The 22,671-nt window shown below is 29.2% G+C and overlaps 1 protein-coding gene across 1 annotated transcript in view; it reads right to left on the reverse strand.

The window, feature by feature from the left end:
- LOC107451809 (sonic hedgehog protein-like) overlaps positions 1-22,671 on the reverse strand; it is a 63,499-nt gene that overhangs the window by 24,111 nt on the left and 16,717 nt on the right.

Consider the following 22,671-nt stretch of genomic DNA (forward strand, 5'->3'; position numbering starts at 1 on the left):
CTACTATGACTCAACACCGTAAAAAAAGAAATTTAACTGGACATAGGACAGAGACTTCTCGTTAAGCAATGGGCATTGGAGAGTGCAGGACATTGGAAACTCTTCATGTGTTAAAGGGAATGGAGGTGTCAAAGCTGGGATTTGAACCCATGCTCTGTGGTCGTGAGATTTTACAAATTAGTCCTCTCGGCTATAATATGTACGCTGTTAAAAGGAGTTAAATTGCTTCAATAATTGGGCTTAGTTGGTGCCATAAAATTCTGGTTATCTAACCGTTTTAGGTGAAAATAGTTAATAAACGATTTTTCTCACTGTTAACAGTTTGATTACCATCTTATTTATAGTTATTTCACTGCTTTTTTTTTTCAAAATATGGTAAAATAACAATTAAATAGATTGTTATGTAGTCATTTCGTTTCGAGAAATTTCTGACAGTGCATTCAAAAATGCTGGAACTTGCGTCCCAATATTATTGAAATAATAACAATTTATTTTTAAAACGACACGAGGTATAAATTACGCTATTAATCGAAACAAAAGCATAAAAGAATTAAAACATTTGCTATCTTAGAAATTTTGTTGCACTCTAACTACGGTGCCGATTTGATCTGTGTAAATTGAACCGTACTACTTGAATGGACTATTTAAAGCTATATTGACTAAATTTTAAGGTTCGATGTTAAATTTATTTTTCTTGGAATAATCCTAAATTACATTGAAAAGAGGCATAAAAACATGCTTTCGACTTGATATCACTGTTCTCAATAATTATAACTGCAAAACGTAGTGTACTTTATTTACGTTGCGCATTGGGATGATCTGGGTAACATTCCCGAGAATGATCCGACATCCCAATTTTGATCCTCTGCAGTACGGAGAGAGCGTTAGGTAGCAGAGGAACGCGCATCTCTTCACAGGTTGATCAAAGTGATAAAACCGTTCATTCACAGCCAGTGTTGCTTGTAAACAACTTGAAAAAAAAGATTTAACAATGCGTACAGCAAACTCACAGCCATACATTGTCAGTCTAAGCCTAAAACCATAAAGATTAGAAATTGGAAGGGAGTTTCCATGGATAGGAGGTGCTGGCATTTGCCAGTCTTTGAGACAGCCAAGGCCTGCAAGGGGCTGTTGCGCTGATAAAGAAGAAGAAACGATCAAAGTGATAAACCGTCCGTTTACTGACAGTGATGCTTGGCAGCAATTTGAAAAAAAAAGATTAAACAATTCGTACAGCAAACTCACAGTCACACAATGCTACTCTACAAATTTTCTGGTCACAGCGTTCCTTCTACAGCAGTTTTCAAACAACATGAATTTTTATGATAACTAGTTAGAGTATTTTGTGTGCTACTCTTTTTTTTTTTAGCTCCGTTGTTTGATTTATGGGTGAACATTTCGAAAATTGTGATTTTTATTCATAGAAAGGTTTCGAAACTTCTGAATGAGTAATTTTCAAGTATATATTATTTAATAAGACTTGAACTAATTGCTGTTAAAAAATAAGAAAAAGTTTGCGTGTTCTATGACTTTACAGTGAGAATGTGTATTTGAATCGTTTTCATGACATACATGTTTGAAAACTCGTCAGTCTTGTCAACAGTTATTCTTATCAACAAATGTGCCAATAATTAACAGGCGTACAAAAGAATATGGATCAAGAGAGGCTGATTCCAGGGACTTTTATTCTGATGGGGAAGCTCTCTTGGAATGTGGGCGTAGAACAATTTTCATCTCACTTCACTACCATGATATTTTTTTTTTTTTTTTTTGAAAAATATCAGCCCCGTGGGTGTGTACTCTGATTTTGTCTACACCGACTGCAAACGATTCTCTTACACATTATTTATTTATGTTTTACTTCTTCTTATTCTTTATAATTTCTTTTTAAAAATGCCACATCCTGTATCACTGCCTCTCTGTTGATGTTTTTTTTCTTCTCTTTTCTATTAATAAATTTACAAGCCATGGTCTTTACTATTGTTAAATTTAAATCAAACGCATAGTTTCTTCTATTCGTAAAGGGGGGAAATAAATAAATAACATTAACTATTATAAAACAAATATAATTTAAAGCTATTTTTTTTTATAATGATGCAATGAAAAACTTCGTTTACCGTAAAAGATTAGTGTACAGTAAGCATGTCGTTAAAATTGTAGCAGATTAATTCTATGGTAACATGAGTGGAACACGAATAAGTCATCAAAATGATTGCAATCGATTCGCTTATAGTTAACATTTCATTGAAAATGAAAGCGAACAAATCGATTCGTAAAATTAATTCATAGCTATCGATTCTTTACAATGAAAGTGATGAATAAATCATTTAGTGAAATAGATTTGTAGCTAATGTATTATTGTATTGATAGTAAGCAAATCAGTTAACAAAATTCATTTTATGGAAATGATAGTGAGAAAAAAAGGGTAGTTAATGTGGATTAGTCTGCTGCTCTTTTTATCCGAACAATTTACAAGAGATCATCATGAAAAGTAACTTTTATCACTTAGGAGATGGTCCCTCATAATCGTTGTCAGTAAGATTACGTCTCCCGATTTTTCTTTTTTGGAGGGGAGTGGGGGTATGAAATAAAGAAAAAACAACAACAATGGATAGAGAGACAGGTAAGTATTGTTAAGAGCCGTGACAGAGCAGGTGCCGAATGGCATGCTGGGACTGAAGGTAATAGGAACAAATTATGGATCTCTTACCCCCCCTCCCTCCCAGGTTCTAAACAACCAGCGGCAAACGAATTGGGCATAAACAAATGGTTTCTAAATGTCCTATTATGCGGGGACCACCGCGATGAAACTGAACTGGTGGTCTATTGCTATCCTAGCAATAACATGGGTCAGTAGATCGCCTTTTTTTGAATACATTCCCGGAATTCTACGCATCATTTCAATTAAGTTATGGTGATAATTGTGTTGGGACAACGTCTCTCATTATTGTTATGGGTGGTGTGAATTTTGCTATTTGTAGTATTCGGGTGACGAGCAGTGGTACTTTAAAAGTGTTACATGGAATCTTTAGGGTTATGTGTTAAAGTTACGGGAGCTCCAATTTATTTTTAATTGTTTTAAATTTTTTTAAATTTTTTATTTATTGTTTTTTTAACCAGTACAAATTACATTTATATCCAATCAACAATTAGTAATTTAATAATTATTTCGGTTGTCATTATGAAATTATTTACGTAATATACCAATAGGCAGCGGTACTTGAAAAGTGTTATATGGAATCCTAGGGTTCTGTGTATAAATTACAGGAGCTCCGAATATTTTTAATTTATTTTTATTTTTTATTTATTGTTTTTTTCACCAGTACAAATTATATTTATATCCAATCAACAATTAGTAATTTAATAATTATTTCGGTTGTCATTATGAAATTATTTACGTAATATACCAATAGGCAGCGGTACTTGAAAAGTGTTATATGGAATCCTAGGGTTCTGTGTATAAGTTACAGGAGCTCCGAATATTTTTAATTTATTTTTATTTTTTATTTATTGTTTTTTTCACCAGTACAAATTATATTTATATCCAATCAACAATCCGTAGTTTAATAATTATTTCGGTTGCATTTATGAAATTATTTATGTATAATAATCATAGGCAGTGGTACTTTAAAAGTGTTACATGGAATCTTAGGGTGCAGTGTAAAAATTACAAATTTTCTGATTTTTTTTAACCAGTACAAATTACATCCAATCAACAATTCGCAATTTAATAATTTAATACGGTTGCCTACATGAAATTATTTTTGTAAAATACGAATAAGCAGCGGTAATTTAAATATGTTGCATGGAATCCTAGGGTTCCATGTAAAAATAACAAAAGTTCAATTTTTTTTTATTTTTTAACTAGTACAAATTACATTTAAATCAAAATATAAATCCGTAATTTAATAATTATTTCTGAAGCTTATATGAAATTATGTAATTTTTATGTAAAATACCAAAAAAAAATTTTGCAACACTTAAAATAAGAATAATTTTTGTCTCAGTAACAATATATTGAAACAAGGATAGACATCTCTAAAAAAAATCCAATATTATATTTCTCATCGAAGTCTTCAATTCAAAATTAAATAACTAAATTCAAGATAAAAGAATCACTTCTACTTTCTTATGTTTTTCGGTTAAGTATTTTCAATGTTAGTAACAGTTCTTATTTGAAAACCTTGATTCAGCTTACTTTAATTCCCAACATTAAACATTTTATGTACAAAATAATTAGTACCTACCCTTTTTTTTATTCACATCTGTCTGTTTTCTTTTCTAATCTTTTCCCCTCTTTAATGCCGGGCTTCTGCCAAAAGAAGTTCATTCAGGGCTGAATAATTTTCATAGCCCGAATTAAAAAAGTAAATAAATAAATAAAAGGTAAAAATTGAGAAACGCTAAATTATAGGATCGATACAAAATGTCTTACGAGCGTTTTTTGATAAATATCGCTCTTGGAAAAAATCGATTAAACGTTGAATTCAAGTATCGGCACGTTGAAAATAAAATGATGTAGATACTTTAATGTTAACACTTAAATCCTTTGGGATAAATATTATTTAACAAAATTACATAATTCTGAAAATTAAAATAATTAAATCATCAATAAATCTAAAAACAAATTTTATATTTAGTGTATAGTTTTTTTTTCTTCTCTTTTTTTTCACGGTAGTGTAAAAATAAGTTAGCCAGAAGTGACGATATCTAAATTATATCCATTTGAATTTTAAATTTTCTTTTTCCTTTATAAAGGTAATTATTAAAAAAGAGATATCTTAATTTGAATTTCCCAGTCATCAAAATCGCAATTTAGGATATTTTTTATATTCCTAGTAATAACTCAAAAGAAAATCTTTTAGTTTAGAGAGTAAAATTCTAAAGAGAGATCCAGGAAATCAAAGGTCACAACAGACCTAATTCTGTTCTGTTTAATAAAATCTAATGTAAGGTATTAGTGGTGATAATCCGGGAAAGACCTTACTGCAATTCCTACTATCTTGTTCAAATTTTCAACTGTTAACAAAATACTTTTTATTCTTCCACTTAAATACAAGTAATTAATTTTTCAATTCCTACAATTAGTTCACACTCATTATAATTTGTATTTTATTTGTATTATAACAAATTAAATTAAAAGTTTCTTTGTTGACCTATGCAAGAATTGACTTTAATTTTTATTTTATTTTTATATTGCTTGTTTTTAATAAACTTTCTTCTCTTAATAATTATATTTAAGTAGCAAGAGAAAATAGTGTCATATTAATTTAAGTAAGTGTTATACCCACAAGTGATTGTTTTAAATTTAATAAGTATTTTGCGAAGTTTTATACAGAATATGAAATATGGAAATTATTTATTCTTAATTTTAAATTTCGACCTCTTATGCTAAGCTAAAAATTTTTTAAGGGCAATATTATTATACAACTTGCTAAGCTTGAAATTTTTATTATTTTTGATCAAAAGTTGAACATATTTTTTTTATACAGAAGATAGCATAATTGTTGTTAGCTTAAGAGAAATCAGTTGAATTGTTACAGTTGTTAATAATTTTCTTATTATTAAGATTGAAGTTTTTAAAGCAATTGCCCATTTCCATGCTTTAAGCAGATCGAAAGGTACAGAGAATCAATTGGAAAAGTTTTTAACAAACACTATGGAAATAAGTTTTTTAGAACTAAATGGTAGGGTTAAAATTTTGTGCAGTTTAACAATAAATTTCTTAGGTAATATTTAAAACACCATCATATGTTTATGTCAACAAATTCAAAATATTTCTCCTCATCACAGTGACATTCATAATCGGATATTTTTATTTGATTTATAATTTAAAATAGCTCCACCCCCAGTATTACTTCAAACTATATTAGTGGAAGCTACTTTTTTGTTTTGCTTTGTATAATATGAAATTTAATCTTATCAAAAATTGTCTCCTGAAAGCCAATAACAAAGTATAAGTTATTTGAATTTTTCATTTTATAGGTAAAAGTTTATTCATTTTTGCTCTTAAAAGATCAAAAGAGAGTATTTTAAAGTGTAAATTAGAAAGGTTGTTAATAAGATCTTGAAACAAAATCTATCATTGATTCAATGTATCTAAAAATCTTTTTTCTTATTCGGAATAAAATTTACACTTAAATTGTCGCTTTTAAGAGAGTTTTACTGAACCTCGTTTACCTCTATTTGCACGCTTACATTTAATATGAATGGTTTAAATTAATTGTTGGAAAGCTTCATTTATCAAACATGGCAAAATTTGCTTTAAATCATGTGATAGTTTTCTTTTTGTTGTCTTAAAATAATATCATCGACAATGTCTAAAATATTAACATTAGGGTGTATACACTAAAGAATACATATTTAAAAACCGATGAAAACTCTTTTTTCGCGTTGGCAACAAAGAACTGAAATATCAGGTATGTGAGCAATTATATGCCTGAACACTTTTCTACGTCAGCTGAAAATTCTTGAATAAAAATTCTTTTCTCGCGTGAGAAACGAAAAGCTGACGCCATAACTTTGAAGAAGAAAAAATTAACCACCGAATAAATCCATATCTTTGTTTTAATTGAACTTATCAAAGAATAACGTAGGTTCACTGCGATTTATCATGGAAATTCGGCCTTTTACCTTTCATTTCTTTATATCTTTTATTCATTTTACGAGTTCATGTTATTGTTGTGCATCAAATCATTGAAACTTTTAATTTTGTATTCTAATCGTAATGTACATAAATTGAATTTCAGGTTCTTTACTTTATTTTATAACTGTCATGGAGCACCCCATCCAATTTTTTTGGATTTGCGACTACTTATGTTCAACTGAGTATCTTTTGTCATTTTGAACCCAATCCAGAAAACAAGAGAATTTTTGGATCAAGTACTGGAAGAAATTTATCTCCGTGGAGGACGTTTTAATGGAGCTAAACCAGATTTGCTTAACACGGAGAGGAAAATTATAAAAACCTCCCACGGTTAGCCTGACGGAACTCTAACTCATGATCCGTCTACCACTGGGGATATTTTTCGTCAGCACTGTGGTCGGTGCGAGCAGGGTAAGGAATTCGTATCAATCAGTCATCGCTGAGATTCGAACCAGGTTCATTGGAAGACGAACGCTCTAGCCACCAGCGCTATGACTTAAAGGTTTGAAAGGATGCAGAACTTCTCTTTAGTAGAACTTCCTCTTTAAATAAATCAGCATACTTACAAGTATTTTTTTAATACATAAATGTCTAATGAAAGTAGCTCGAAATGCCAAGCAATCGGCAATAAACTTCACAAGCTGTTGGAATGGTAGGGATGACCCAAAAGGTCATGTAAAATATGGATAAATGAATAATTAAAATAGAAAAAAAGTTTCGAGAAGGAATATAAGAAAAGTTTTTTTTTTTTCTTCTTTACATACATATACAAAATGAGAAATGGCAACACAAGACTACACATTTATAAAGTGAGAAATGGCAACAATGTAACCCCTCGGATATGCGTGTTATTAGGTAGTTATGGTAATGAAAGATGTGATAACAGTTTTTCTCCCCCAACCCCCTTTCAACAATTACACGCCCTTGGAAAAGAACGACCGTGTATTTGGCAGTCATTACGATCTGTGTAAACAGAGGGGATAAATCAGTCTTGCTTTCCAATAATAACAGAATCATTCGAGAGACATTTTTTGGTTCTACTTCGGTGTTGTTAAAAAATAAATTCTTTTTTCTTTCTGTTGAATAATATACTGTCTCCAAGAAAACTACCTACTATAGGGAGGGAGCGTTCTTATATTGCAAATTCATTCTGGTACAATCAAACAGGTGCTTGAAAGATTCGTTGTTAAAGTAACTAACTACATCAAAATAATAGTTGTATCTAAGTAAACTATGTAATAAATAACAGGAAGCAAATATTTAATATTATTTTTTATACATATTTATCTCTCTCTCTTATATATATATATATATATATATATATATATATATATATATATATATATATATATATAGTTTGTATAGATTGTATTGTACAATATACTGTATACAACTATCTAATCATACAGAAAAGATTAGTCTATTTAATAAATGCCGAGAAATTAATTAATTAAATTTAATTATACAAATCGTTCAAAGTATATTATTAGTTTAGCAATTCATTCTTCTCTGAGTTCAAAACTAAAATCCGCATCAGTGGAATATCGATATTTTTCTTAAAATATATCTTTCCTCTTCGCGAAAGAAACTGTTATTATTATAATTTTTTTTTTTTCTTTCTGAAAGTTGTTGACGCTTTTCATCCGTGAAATAGGATAGCATCATCTCCAATTATGGCCGGCAAATGGGAACAATTTGTTGGCGATGGGGTGGGGTGGGGGGGGGGGAAGAGATACCAACGCATGTTTATAAGTCATTCTAAACTATGTGTGGAAAGTTGTGAGGCCTGCGTGAAAGAGAGGCGGAGGAGGCGGGCCGGGCTTCGCAATCTTGTCACAAGCTTGTTCACCGCAAGCAACCAGTAACAAGGTTGCCCCGAAGGCATTCGCTTATGACTGGTCACGAGGTCCGGGATGCCATGGCCAATCGGGGTAACCGTCAAATGCCCCGCCCACTTTGCCTCGTCTGGGAATCAAAAGTGAAGGGATCACTAACTAAATGCAGAGAAATCTTTTCAGGTAGAATCAGGGAAGGTTTTTTTTTTACTTCCTAGAATGCCATTTTCAGTAATTACTATTCTTATGAATAGTACAAAATATTACGATTATCTTACATTAATTATCCAACATTGTTATCATTTGGTTTCAGAGAAATTAAGTCGATGTCTATAATCTTTAATTATGATGAAGCCTTCGGCTTTAATCGTTTTTTAATGAACGTAAATTTTAAATGGAGAAGGTTCGAATTCTATTTCTCCTCGGCATTTCTTTAATTTAAATAATAAATGGAGATTTTCTGATCTAGATTTTATATTTTCGATCTGAACATTAAAGATTCGACGTGGTTCATGGATCCCAACTAATGTAATTTCGAACGTCAATAATTTATGTATTCGTTCAGTTATCAGGATTTAATAATCAATCAACAGAACATTTTTTCAAAAAATCAAATTTGTCTGCGACTTCATAGCAGTTGGGTTCTTTCTGCAAAAATAAGCTTATTCTGACATATGAGTAAGAAAATTAATTTGCTGATAATATCTACTTATAATAAAGTTACACAAAAAAAAACTTCATTATTTAATTTAATTTTATTCAACCATACTTTAATTTTACCCTTAAGGAGGAATACTATGCTTATACTAAGTCCAATAAAGATATCAGGAAAAGAAGTACCATCAGGAGATAATATTAAAATAAAATTTAAAGGAGGAAATCCTCTGAATTGTACAGTGTTCCTATTTATTTTAATTTTCTGACTTAACGCTGTTCTGATTTATTCTGAATCTATTTTAATTTTCTATATTTACTGTGTTCTGATTTATTCTGAATCTATTTTAATTTTCTATATTTACGGTGTTCTGATTTATTCTGAATCTATTTTAATTTTCTATATTTACGGTGTTCTGACTTATTCTGAATCTATTTTAATTTTCTATATTTATGGTGTTCTGATTTATTCTGAATCTATTTTAATTTTCTATATTTACGGTGTTCTGATTTATTCTGAATCTATTTTAATTTTCTATATTTACGGTGTTCTGATTTATTCTGAATCTATTTTAATTTTCTATATTTACGGTGCTCTGATTTATTCTGAATCTATTTTAATTTTCTATATTTACGGTGTTCTGATTTATTCTGAATCTATTTTAATTTTCTATATTTACGGTGTTCTGATTTATTCTGAATCTATTTTAATTTTCTATATTTACGGTGTTCTGATTTATTCTGAATCTATTTTAATTTTCTATATTTACGGTGTTCTGACTTGTTCTGAATCTATTTTAATTTTCTATATTTACGGTGTTCTGACTTGTTCTGAATCTATTTTAATTTTCTATATTTACGGTGTTCTGACTTGTTCTGAATCTATTTTAATTTTCTATATTTACGGTGCTCTGATTTATTCTGAATCTATTTTAATTTTCTATATTTACGGTGTTCTGATTTATTCTGAATCTATTTTAATTTTCTATATTTACGGTGTTCTGATTTATTCTGAATCTATTTTAATTTTCTATATTTACGGTGTTCTGATTTATTCTGAATCTATTTTAATTTTCTATATTTACGGTGTTCTGATTTATTCTGAATCTATTTTAATTTTCTATATTTACGGTGCTCTGATTTATTCTGAATCTATTTTAATTTTCTATATTTACGGTGTTCTGATTTATTCTGAATCTATTTTAATTTTCTATATTTACGGTGTTCTGATTTATTCTGAATCTATTTTAATTTTCTATATTTACGGTGTTCTGATTTATTCTGAATCTATTTTAATTTTCTATATTTACGGTGTTCTGACTTGTTCTGAATCTATTTTAATTTTCTATATTTAAGGTGCTCTGATTTATTCTGAATCTATTTTAATTTTCTGAATTTACTGTGTTCTGATTTATTCTAAATCTATTTCAATTTTCTGACTTCACGATGTTCTGATATATTGTGAATTTATTTGAATTTTTTATATTTACGGTGTTCAGATTTGCGCATTCCTTGCGTAAAATTTAGTTCCATAACGTCACAGGTATTTTGACAACGAATGAAACGATGACCGGATAAACGAACATTAAAGTTCTTTTTTCGGTGACAAATAAAAAAAAGTAAAAATATTTCTTATTTCTCATAAATAAAAATAGAAAAATCGTTTCTTTTTCAGTTTGTCTCTAATTTTTGTTTGATAACGGTTTTTTCTGCTAAGAATTTTTTCTCTCTAATTGATATGATCGTATTTGTTTAGTTTTAATTTTTTTTAAAAGGAAAAGAAAGAAAAATAGGAGGGGGGGGTGAAATAAACTGCTGCAGCCGCTGATAAACGGACGTACAATATTGCATTGAACATATGCACTGATTTTCAATTTTTAAACAATCTTTTCTTTTTTTAAAAGAACTGCTTTTGCTTAGTTATATTGGAAAAGAGGCGAACATCAAAAAGTAAGCATTCGAAAATTTACATTATAAATATAGTTTGACTAGTTTTCAATGATGTGATTTGATCAAACCCAAGTTTTTGGAATTTTTTCATTTTCATATATTTATTTATTTTTATTTATTTAAGTTTTTTTAGCATACCGAAACATAACGCTCGACGTGTGAAATCTTCGAGAATATTAAGATTCTAAAAATATGCAATCTTCAAAAAGAGTTAAGAAGGTTACCTAAATCGTACCACTTTTCGCATTTTAATTTTTATCAACCACAAATCACTGATAATCACACATTAACTATTTTCATAACAAAATGCAGTTATTCAGCTTCTTATTTATTTCTGATAATAATATTTGTGCAGTAAGTACTGAAAATCAAGTGATTTCCGAAGTTCTGCAAACGGTATGATTTAGAAAATCAGTTGCTTAAATCGTCGAAAAATTTACGTCGGGTAAATTACATCTTTAGATAGAACCTAGACACCAATATAAAGTGTAAAGTGGGTTAATACCGAGTAGAGACCCTAGATCTAAGCTTTTTAATATCAAGTAGCTAAGATTCGATGGCCTGTTGCACTGTAAAAAAAATTAAAAAGAAAAATTGGAAAAAAATTGATTCTGAATATATGGGGCACCTACGGTGCATGTAGTTTTCAAAAACGATTCTGAATATTTCGGATATCTTTTTCTGTAATATTCAAAAATATTTCGCAGTACTTCAGAAATGTTTTTATTTATTTTAAATATAATGCGTTTTTATTATTTCGAAAACCTCTTGTGGGGCTTGGCTACCAACAATGTCAATCGTAATCTATCAAAAGGTACCTCAAGATATATAAAATTGAACTGAACTGAAGTGTTTGAAATATTTGAGCACTGAGGCCGCTTGCGGCCCTTTTCCCATTCATCTTTAACTTGAACTTTGTGGTGTTTCGATGAGGTGGTGGAATGCAAATGAAGTAAAGGTGTATTCGCTTGGATCATTGAGTTCTGACTGCGCAGATGCAGTAGGGTGGTATATATATATATATATATATATATATATATATATATATATATATATATATATATATATATATATATATATATATATATATATATATATATATATATATATATATATATATATATATATATATATATATATATATATATATATATATATATATATATATATATACACATATATATATGAGCCGCTCAGAAGCCAATGCGGTTAAGTCCAAAACACAAACATTGAGAAAATTAATGTTTTTTGATAAATTAGTTTTTAAAATTCTTGGTTTAATAATTTAATTAGAAAAGTGTATAAAGTCTCCTTTCGAGGTGTAAACTCTGCAAAAAAACAAGATATGTACAGGATGTCTTAATAAAAACGTAAGTATTTATTGAAATAATGACAGCATCTTAAAAATTTTAGGACTTATACCTTTTGGCATCTGAAAAAGATAAGAAATTTATGTAAAAAAATATTGATAAAAAGTGGACTTATTCACAATGGCTTCTGAAATTATTATACAATATATTCAGAAGCTATTAAAAAAATGGCTGTCTAACCTAGAAAAAAGTAACCAACGAGTAAATCCTTTAATAACTAAGAAGATTATTATTTATTTCATCAAAACTTCCAAAAATCAGAGAATATCAAAAAATGGACTTAACCGCATTGGCTTCTGAGCGGCTCATATATATATATAATATATATATATATATATATATATATATATATATATATATATATATATATATATATATATATATATATATATATATATATATATATATATATATATATATATAAATGCTTAAATTACAAAAAATGAATAATGAAAACGTTGTTATGTCTACATACTACTACATACCACCGTACAAGAGTTCATTAATCAAGTAATATATAATATCGGAGGGGGTTTCGTCCCTCAGATCCTCCTCAAAACTATGCCACTGGGTGGTAAGACCATAATGTAAAAATATGAGGCATAACTTGAGCTAGGCTGGTATGGTGAAAATGAGGTTATGTATATGCTATTGATGTCGGGAATATCATCGCTGCAATAGCATGCTGCTATTGGTCTGATGTGCTTGTATTCATTTAAATTTTCAAAAAAGAATATTTCATTGAAATTTGCTGCTGAGCTAGAGTTGGCTTTTTCATAGAATTTGATGTTTAATTTAACTATATGTTTGTCTATGACGCATCTATCGTGGCGTAATGGGTCATTTTTTATGAACCATATGGCTTTTGCTATTCTTCTCAGTATTTTATTCTGGCTTACTATTCATTTGCTTAGCTGAGTTTGTGTTCAAGATAAAATTCGAGTTATTCGAGTTTGTGTTCAAGATAAAGTCTTATATGCTAGTGAATTGAAATTTAATAGTTGTAGTGATAGCTACGGTTGATTCTGAAACTGAACCGGCTCCAATGCGTTTCCTACTTCTGAAAATAAATGTTTCTCATTTGATCGAAAACATGATGTTAAATGAAGTTCTCTGAGATTTTCGGAAGCATTTTTGCCGAGTCGAAATTAGTTTCTGGAATTGTTCACAGTGTGGTGCTAAAATTTTCGATCTAGAAACTGTCTGAATTAACGAAGGTATTCATTGTTTGGTGGTATATAAAAAAAATCTTTCTCGAAAAGTCATAGATGAACTGCTTTTCATTATTTATGGTATTTTTCTAGAAAAAGTCAAACCACCCGGATTAACCTCCCTAACGGTGTAAAAACCGAGTACATACGTCAATTCTGTGGAAAATTTAAAAATACTTGAATTTCAGTGAAAAAAGTAGCAGACAATTCTATTTTATATGACAATTAAGGAAAATTATGTTTATAATTTACATGTGATGTAGTCAAGGCCGAACTCCTTAGGCGCAGCATAGACACACATCAAGAGGGCGGGGGCATCAGCATGGGTAGTGTTCAATGGTCTTACCCCCGAGCAAATGTTATCAAAACGAAACAAGATCTATCTATCTATCCATCCATATATATATATATATATATATATATATATATATATATATAGTACGACAGCCAATGTTCAACTTCATAGCCTTGTAATTTTGAACCCAATTCAGAAGACAGGAGAACTCCTGGATCAAGTATTGAGACACATTTGATGGAATTAACCAGCATTTGCGTTGCACGGAGAAAAAAATATGAAAACCTGGCGGCAAGAGGACTCTAATCTGTCAACTACTGAGGATATTTTACATCAGTACTGTGATCGGTGCCAGCCGCATGTAGAATACGTATCAAGCAGCCATCGCTTGGATTCGAACCCGGGTCACTTCATTGGGAGGTGAGCCCTCAATTCATTTTTCTACCACGGCTCGTGTCAGTATGGTAGTAGTAGTTTGGAATCTTTTTATTGGATATTATTCAATTTTGAAGCAATCGGTGGTGTGAGTTAGAGAGCGAGGTTAACAGTGGTTACCCTAATTGAGCAAATTTCTTAAATATGCTTTATTTTTCATGATCCAGGATTTCTTAAACACGATCTGAGCTCATCCTCATTAAAATATAATAATAAAAATTGATCACCAATAAAGCAATTCCCAATAATAATAATAGTTATTAAAAAAAACGGATTTAACAAAAAGCCCAGCAGCAGACTGTATAAGAAGAATGTTATAAAAGTGCAATTTATTTGAAAACAACTTGTCTCATTGTTGAATAAATAGTAAGGTGTTTATTTTCTTAGATAAAGTTGTTATACCTATACTTGAAAGCTGTCTTGTTCCTTTTAAGGTGATAAGCGAGTTGCAGATAAAAATTATCAGCTTACATATATAGTGGGGAGGGAGGGGGGGAAAGTCTTCTGAATGTTCTAAATTCAAAATTTATTAAATGTTCCTATGCTACAATTTAGAACACAGGGATTTCTTAGATACTTATTTTATTACTGTAAAAAATTTTCATGTATCTTAAAACCAAAAATGGTGACCAACAAAAAATGGCAAAAAATAAAAATTATACTTGAAAGCTGGATTTGGTTTTTAATCTGAACGAAAATGTTTCGTCACCAATTTTATTGAGTTGTTTTAACATGTATACAAAATTAAAAGATTCAAAAATTCAGTAAATCGAATTCACTAAATTCTTCCCTTTAAAAAAAAAAAAAAATTCTATCCTATCCTCACATTAAAATGTTATTTCTAGAGTATGGCATTCTAAGCTCTCCAACCCTAATTACTCCATCGCGGTCAATTTTATTTCTTACTTCCAAATGAAAAGTAATTTAATTAATAGATCCCGAAGTTTCATTTCTCACAAATTTGTATCAGTTTACCGGTTCCATTGATGGAATTAAAATTTAATCAATTTGTTTGGTTACCATTCCAACTTTTTCATAAATTTGTGTTTTAAATTTTTATTTAACTTTTGATTACTATAAAATAAAACAGAGGTTTTTTATTAAATAAAAAATTATTTATCGAAACCTAATCTTAGTATTATTCTAAATTTTTAAGCAGCTGTTTTGAATCCTTTCATTATTAATTATCATTAATTCTAATTAATTATTAATAACTATTAGTATTAATTATAATTAATAATAATTATTAATAATAACTATTTTTATTTATTATTATTAATTATTATTATTAATAATAATTATTAATTATAATAATTATTATTAATAATTATTATTATTAATAATTATTATTATTAATAATTATTATTATTAATAATTATTATTATTAATAATTATTATTACATGCGCTGCTGAGCACAGTTTCACTTATTCTAAAATAAATTACCAATAAGTAATCCTAACTTACTTACAGTTTAGTAATTATAAAGCTATCTTTGCTATAAAATGTTGCGCAATAAGAGAATATTGTGCGATTACTTTATGACGTTATAGAGGAACAATCTTAATGTGAAGTCTTTAGGGTAGATAAATAATTTTAAAACATGTATAAATTAAAGAGAGTGGTCATTAGACGAAATGATAAGTAAATATTATTAGTAAATACCGCTAATAATTTTAATTAATTTTATGATGATGATAAGATGCATAATTTGTTTATTAAAGATGTCTCTGAAGTGGGAATGCAGCGTGACAGATGAATATTTCTGTCGATTTACCACTTTTTTTTATTATTATTGATGATTCATGTTTTTGATGCCCTGTCTGAGTTTAACGTTTTATTACCGTTGTTGAACAGCCGACCCAATTTTGAGTTTACGACTACTAATGTTCAACACCGTAGCCTTGTAATTTTGAACCCAATCCAGAAGACACGGGAATTTCTGAATCAGTACCCCCAGAGGTATTGATTTGTAATTGTAACTTGGAGAACTTTGTGACTCCGACAGATTTAACGTGCATTTAATGCAGGTGATTCTTCGGCTGACTGGATTTGAACTCCCATTCTCCCAAACACGAGTCCGACGCCCTACCAACCTGAGTTTAACGTTGAACAACAGCGTAATACTAAGTGGAAGCACATTCATGTTAATAACGAAAACTTCCGCCTTGATTAGATTTCTTTTAAACTAAATTTTATATTCAATTTATTTTATTTTGCAGTAATGGAATGTCGGTGGAAATAGTTTTCAAAGGAATCGGTTTTTAGCGGAACATATTTCGCTATTTACAATTTGTCGGCTAATTTAATTTCTTTTGAACTAACAATGATATAGAATCCAGGTCTGCGGTCAAAATTCTTGAAAGTATAACTTTCATGCCTGGCATTAATTGGAAAAGTAAAATTGCTGAGCCTTTAAATAGCGTCGAAAGAAGAGAAAAATAAATAACGCACCTAGAATGTTTGAAATTTATTCTAAAGGGGGGAAAAAAGCAAGGTATTCGATTAAAAATATGAGATATTTCTTTCTTTGCGTAATCAGAGTTCTTGTTGATTCAGCATCGTAGGAGCGTTTTTTTATTTTATTTTAATACTAGTTTTGTAGAACTATTAGCAGTTTTTATCCAACAAAATTTAACCTTGTCGTAATAAAAAGAAAATTCGTTTTACCATTTCCATAAATGCTATTTAATATTGTGTCGTGTTCAGTATAATGTGTTATTTAGTACTTAATCACACATATATTTTTTTCAGATTGGCTGATAAAACAATAGAAGAACAACATTTCGCGATATTACACTTCAAAATGTTTAATTTACAAATTTTGCTACATTAGTAATTTGAAGATTTATAAAATGCACGGCATCGCCAAAAAATGAATACACTATCTTATAAAATTGAATTTGAAATAACGTCTAATTTAAAGTGAGGAATTAACATATAAATTATCATTAGCATTACTTATGAGATATAGGTACAGTGACAGGAAGAAAAAAAAAGGGTTCTTAAATCATGGTTCTGTTCTGAAAATAAAAAATGGATGAAAAATATAAGACGATTCATTGAGAAACTGGATTTCACCACCTTATCTTAAATTTTTCATGGCCAGCTTACTAATTGTGCATTTTCTTTTTTTTTTAATCTTTCTTATGGTAATCTCACAAAATTGCGTTGAAACTACGGATTGTTTTTTTAACATTGTTGCAAGGATAGCCTCATTTAGGTTTCAAAAAAATATTTATGTGTTACAAGAATGTTACTGTTTTTTAATTTCTTGATGAACAGTTGCTGGGCTGAATACGTCATACGGACATGAGTTTTACGTTTCTCATAGGTAGGGACATATCATAGGCTTAAAACGTTTCGATATATGGTATATATGGACACACATCATAGTATGTATATTCAATGTAAGCAGTAAAAAATTATTTTGAGATTTTAAAGTTAATGAAGATCTATCATTTATTCGTGTTGTGGGGAAGTTCTATTTTAAGAAAACCTTCTCCTCAACCATCTTGAATTTTCCGTTAAATTTTTGTTCAGGTTAGCTTGTTTTTATGTGTCATGAAACAACTGCTATTTTGTTTCATCATAAAGTTATTATCAAACCGAAATAAAAATAGTGAAAGAATAACCGGCAGTAGTCTGTCCATCCGATTAACCGTAAAGTTTACCGTAAAGAATATTTTTCATCTTTACAATTTTGAAACCACTTACAACTAGTATGGTTATAAGACCATAAATACAAAACTACATGTTTTTTTTAAACCATTTGCAGCTACTATGACTCAACACCGTAAAAAAAGAAATTTAATTGGACATAGAAGAGGTTTCTCGTTAAGCAATGGGCATTGGAGAGTGCAGGACATTGGAAACTCTTCCTGTGCTAAAGGGAATGGAGGTGTCAAAGCTCGGATTTGAACCCCTGCTCTGTGGTCGTGAGATTTTACAAATTAGTCCTCTCGGCTATAACATGTACGCTGTTAAAAGGAGTTAAATTGCTTCAATAGTTGGGCTTAGTGGGTGCCATAGAATTCCGGTTATGTAACCGTTTTAGGTAAAAAATAGCTAATAAACGATTTTTCTCACTGTTAATAGTTTGATTACCATCTTATTTATGGTTATTTGACAGTTTTGTTTAAATAGGGTAAAATAACAATTAAGTAGATTGTTATGTAGCCATAATTTTCCGAGAAAATTTCTGACAGTGTAGTGCGCTTGATTTCAAACTTTTCAAAATTTACTTTTGCTTCAATTGACCCACGAGGATAGGGATGAAAATTTTTTTGTATATAAAAACTAATGTAGAAACAAATGAACTCGGCAAAAACTTCTGAAAAAAGACTAAAGTGCGAAAGGTAAATTACTTTTCAGAAGATGTTACTCAAGGAATTGTTTTGATACAGTTTTGTTTGCCATTGAGAACAACAACCGGCAATGTATCCTCTATGTTTTTGAAAGCAATCATTATTTGTTTAAAAAAAAAAAAAAAAAGTAGACGAAAGTGAATCTCGACCCAATTCATTTTATTCGCTTGTACCTATTATTTGGCTCAGACTACTGCTATTGAAGCATTCCATTTTAACATAATAAACCGGTTGCCTTTTTCGACAACAAAGAAGTTTTTTGTTCTCCATGGAATTCGGAAAATGAATTCCTTGTCTTGAACTGAAATGTTTAAGATGACAACATGCTGAAAGGTGGCCACCATACTCGCCCCCCTTCTAAAATATTCTTTGGATTTAATTGTGTTTGGCATTATGACCTCTGCTTTCAGTCAATGGAAAAAATAAATAAATAGATATAAGAAGTTCTTTTTTTTCTTCAGAATCTAACATCTTTACGCGAATAATTTTACTGCCTAAGGTGGCAGAGTTCAATAGTAATTAATATCTCTTAAAAAGTTTGTCAAGAATAAGCGAGCTTTTAACACTAAACATATCATAACTGGACAAATGACCGTTTAGGAACTTTTGCATCGAAAATGCGCTTATCATCTTATCGTTTTTGCACATTTTACTTCATGACTTTTTCTAACAGTTACAGTTAATATTCTATTATTATTATTTTTTTTGCATTTTTTGTCTTTTTGTTTTGAGTAACACTTGTCGTATACCTATATCTACCACAACCGGTCATTTGACAGGGAGAACACTTTATTGCTTTATAAAACTATCGGATCAGAAATAACGATGTAATGCTTATTCAACGTATTGCATTCGATGAGTAGCACATTTTTGCATAGACTGTTGTATAGTTAGTTCAATTAGAATAACTGTTAAATTCGAATTTCAAGAAAGTACCTAAAATTTTAGATTGGCATTTTCGTGTCAGAAAGAGCGACAAAAACGAAATGTTTTTACAAGTAGCTTATATTTTATTTTGATAGTTTTACTTCATTTCTAACTAACTGTTAGTTTTTACCCAGAAAAATGTCGAAACAATCGAGGCGGCACAAGTTCTTAGAAGAAATAATATTAATTATAAAAATAATTACAAAAATTATAATTCTTGTATATTCTTACAATTATAAGAATAGTTATAAGAATTATAGAAATAATAAGTAGAAGTACGTTTGCGGAAAATCTACAATGGAAACATCCTGTATGCGTAAAAAATGCAATGAATTAAAAATTCTTATTCTTTGTGTTTGTAATACATAAAAATGGGCAATATACAATTTTGCTTAATTATAATAAAGTTTTTACAGTTTATTTCCATCCATATTTCATACATTCAATCAAGAAACATAAAGTCCTGTTATTTGACCGACTATGGTAGAAATAAGTATATATTAAGTGTTGGTATGTTTAGTATATTAATATCTCTTAAAAAGTTTGTCGGGAATAAACGAGCTTTTAATCATCACTATTGGGTTTTCACAAATAAAATTACGGTGGATCTACTCTTGCGTAAAATGCAAGGTCGAACAGAATGGTTATTTATTCATAGAACGTTTTTTTTTTTTCCTGATAAAACCATACCAATTCTACAATCAGCATTTTTAGAAAGGGAGTTTTAGAATTTCGCAGATCTTGATTTTAGGTTGTCGAAAAATATATCTTTGTGTTTGCTTAAGAATTTTGAGGTTCCATAGAACTCAGTTCTTGTCAAATAAAAGCAAAATCTGAAAACATAATATATCGTATTAAAAAATCCATTCAAAATGATCTGAAGGTTATCAGGCGATATTTCTCTTAATCCATCAAAAATCTTTATTTTTTGAAAAGTATTTAGAATTAAAGAAAAAAATTCATTATTTATTTATTTAGAGTAAAAAAATTATCTCCAAGTCCAAAATCGCGATTATTAAAGGATCTCTATTAACTAATCGATCTAAAAAGGCATTTCTCAGATTCTAATTTAATTAAAAGGAACAAAAAAAAAGAGCAATTTTTTATGCATTCTACACTGTTAGAAATTTTTCGGACAAAATAGTTAAATAACAATTTATTGAATGGTTACTTTACCATATTTAATCAAAACAGTCAAATAACCGTAAAGAAAATGGTAATCTAACTGTTAAGTTTGAGAAAAACTGTTCATTAACTGCTTTCGGCTAATACGATTAAACAACCAGAATTTTATCGCACCAACTAGAACCACCTAATGAAACTACTACTTAATTCTTCGTAACTGCGTACATATCATAGCCGAGCGGGCTTATCTGTCAATCTCATGACCCGCAGAACTGGAGTTGTGTTATCACCACAATATTTTCTCCATTTCCGTGAAGAATTTCCAATGTCCAGCACTCTCCAATGCCCATTACCTTTCGAAACGCTGGGCTCCCGTGTCTAGTTAAAAAATTTTTTTTTCGTTTTTGAAAAATTCTAGCTGTAAATGGTTAAAAATACCGTACAGATTTGTATTCTTGGTTTTATAACCATACTCTTTGTAAGTGGTTTCAAAACCATAAAGTAAAAAATGTTCTTTACCGTAAACTTTACGGTTAATCGGACGGACAGACAGCTGCCAGTTATTTCACCATAATTTCAGAATAGAAATTTTAACAGTGTAGAGCACTTCCATAAATTTTTGAATTTCATGCATTCTAGAATAATTTATTCAATTTTAAAAATCTTACAATTTCAATTGGTTATTAAATTAATTACTTTAAGAACAATTATTTTTCTTACAGTAATTATATTTCAATGATTGATTTTAAACTCGAATAAAAAACAGATGGTTGAAGGGGGGGGGAAATACCGTTATACTATAAAAAGGGAAACAAAGCAAAATTTGTCGCGAGACACTATTTAACGTTCATAAAAAATTTGAATAGTTTTTAAAATGATAACAGATTTAGTAAGAAACATAAATAAAAAAATTTAGAAACTTAAAAATTGAAATATCTTCATTGTAATCATAATATTATTAAATCAAAATAAGGTTGTCTTACAGTTTTAACAAGCAATGGTTTCGCAGGTGGATGATACAGCACTTGTTATATATATATTACCTTGTGCACATCCATTTCGGGCCCATCCTTGGTAACTAACAAATCAAAACTCAGAATAACAAATCACTTCAGCAGTGCAGTAAGAACGACACTTTAGAACCCTTTTGTTACACTCAATTTGCGCTTTTGTTTTCATCTTTTGTTTTCATATTTTGTAATCTGGCAATCTTTCTGCGAAAGCATTTTTAAATCATTCTTGAAAAATAACTGTCCAAGTAAGTTGTTATGATTTTGCTACTCGCTTTATAGTCCCCCCTTTTTAATGTTTTTTATTTTTTCTTTTTATTTTATTTTATTATCTGTTTTTACATGTTATATTTACTTTTTATGATCCATTTTTACGTAGTTATTTTATAAAAAAAAATTTTTTTTGAGTGCTCCTCACACTATTGTATTAATATATTTTGCTTTGGCTTTATTGATACAATATCAGAAAGCACTCTGTTTTGCGGATATAATCGTGTGGGCTGAAGAAAAGATTATATCTTTTTTTTCCGGCTTTTTAATTAACATTTCACTTTTTTTTTTTTTTTTTTTAAATAAAATATTGTTTGTTGTCTTTTTTTTTTTTTTTACTTATTATTTCCCACCCCCTTTTTTTCATATGTCTATAATTTTTCTTTGTTTTATTCTTCATTTTGAACTTATATATATATATATATATATATATATATATATATATATATATATATATATATATATATATATATATATATATATATATATATATATATATATATATATATATATATATATATATATATATATATATATATATATATATATATATATATATATATATATATATATATATA

The sequence above is a fragment of the Parasteatoda tepidariorum genome, chromosome 1, assembly GCF_982258835.1.
Source record: "Parasteatoda tepidariorum strain Cologne lab strain chromosome 1, Ptep-v5.0, whole genome shotgun sequence".
Classification (NCBI taxonomy): domain Eukaryota; kingdom Metazoa; phylum Arthropoda; class Arachnida; order Araneae; family Theridiidae; genus Parasteatoda; species Parasteatoda tepidariorum.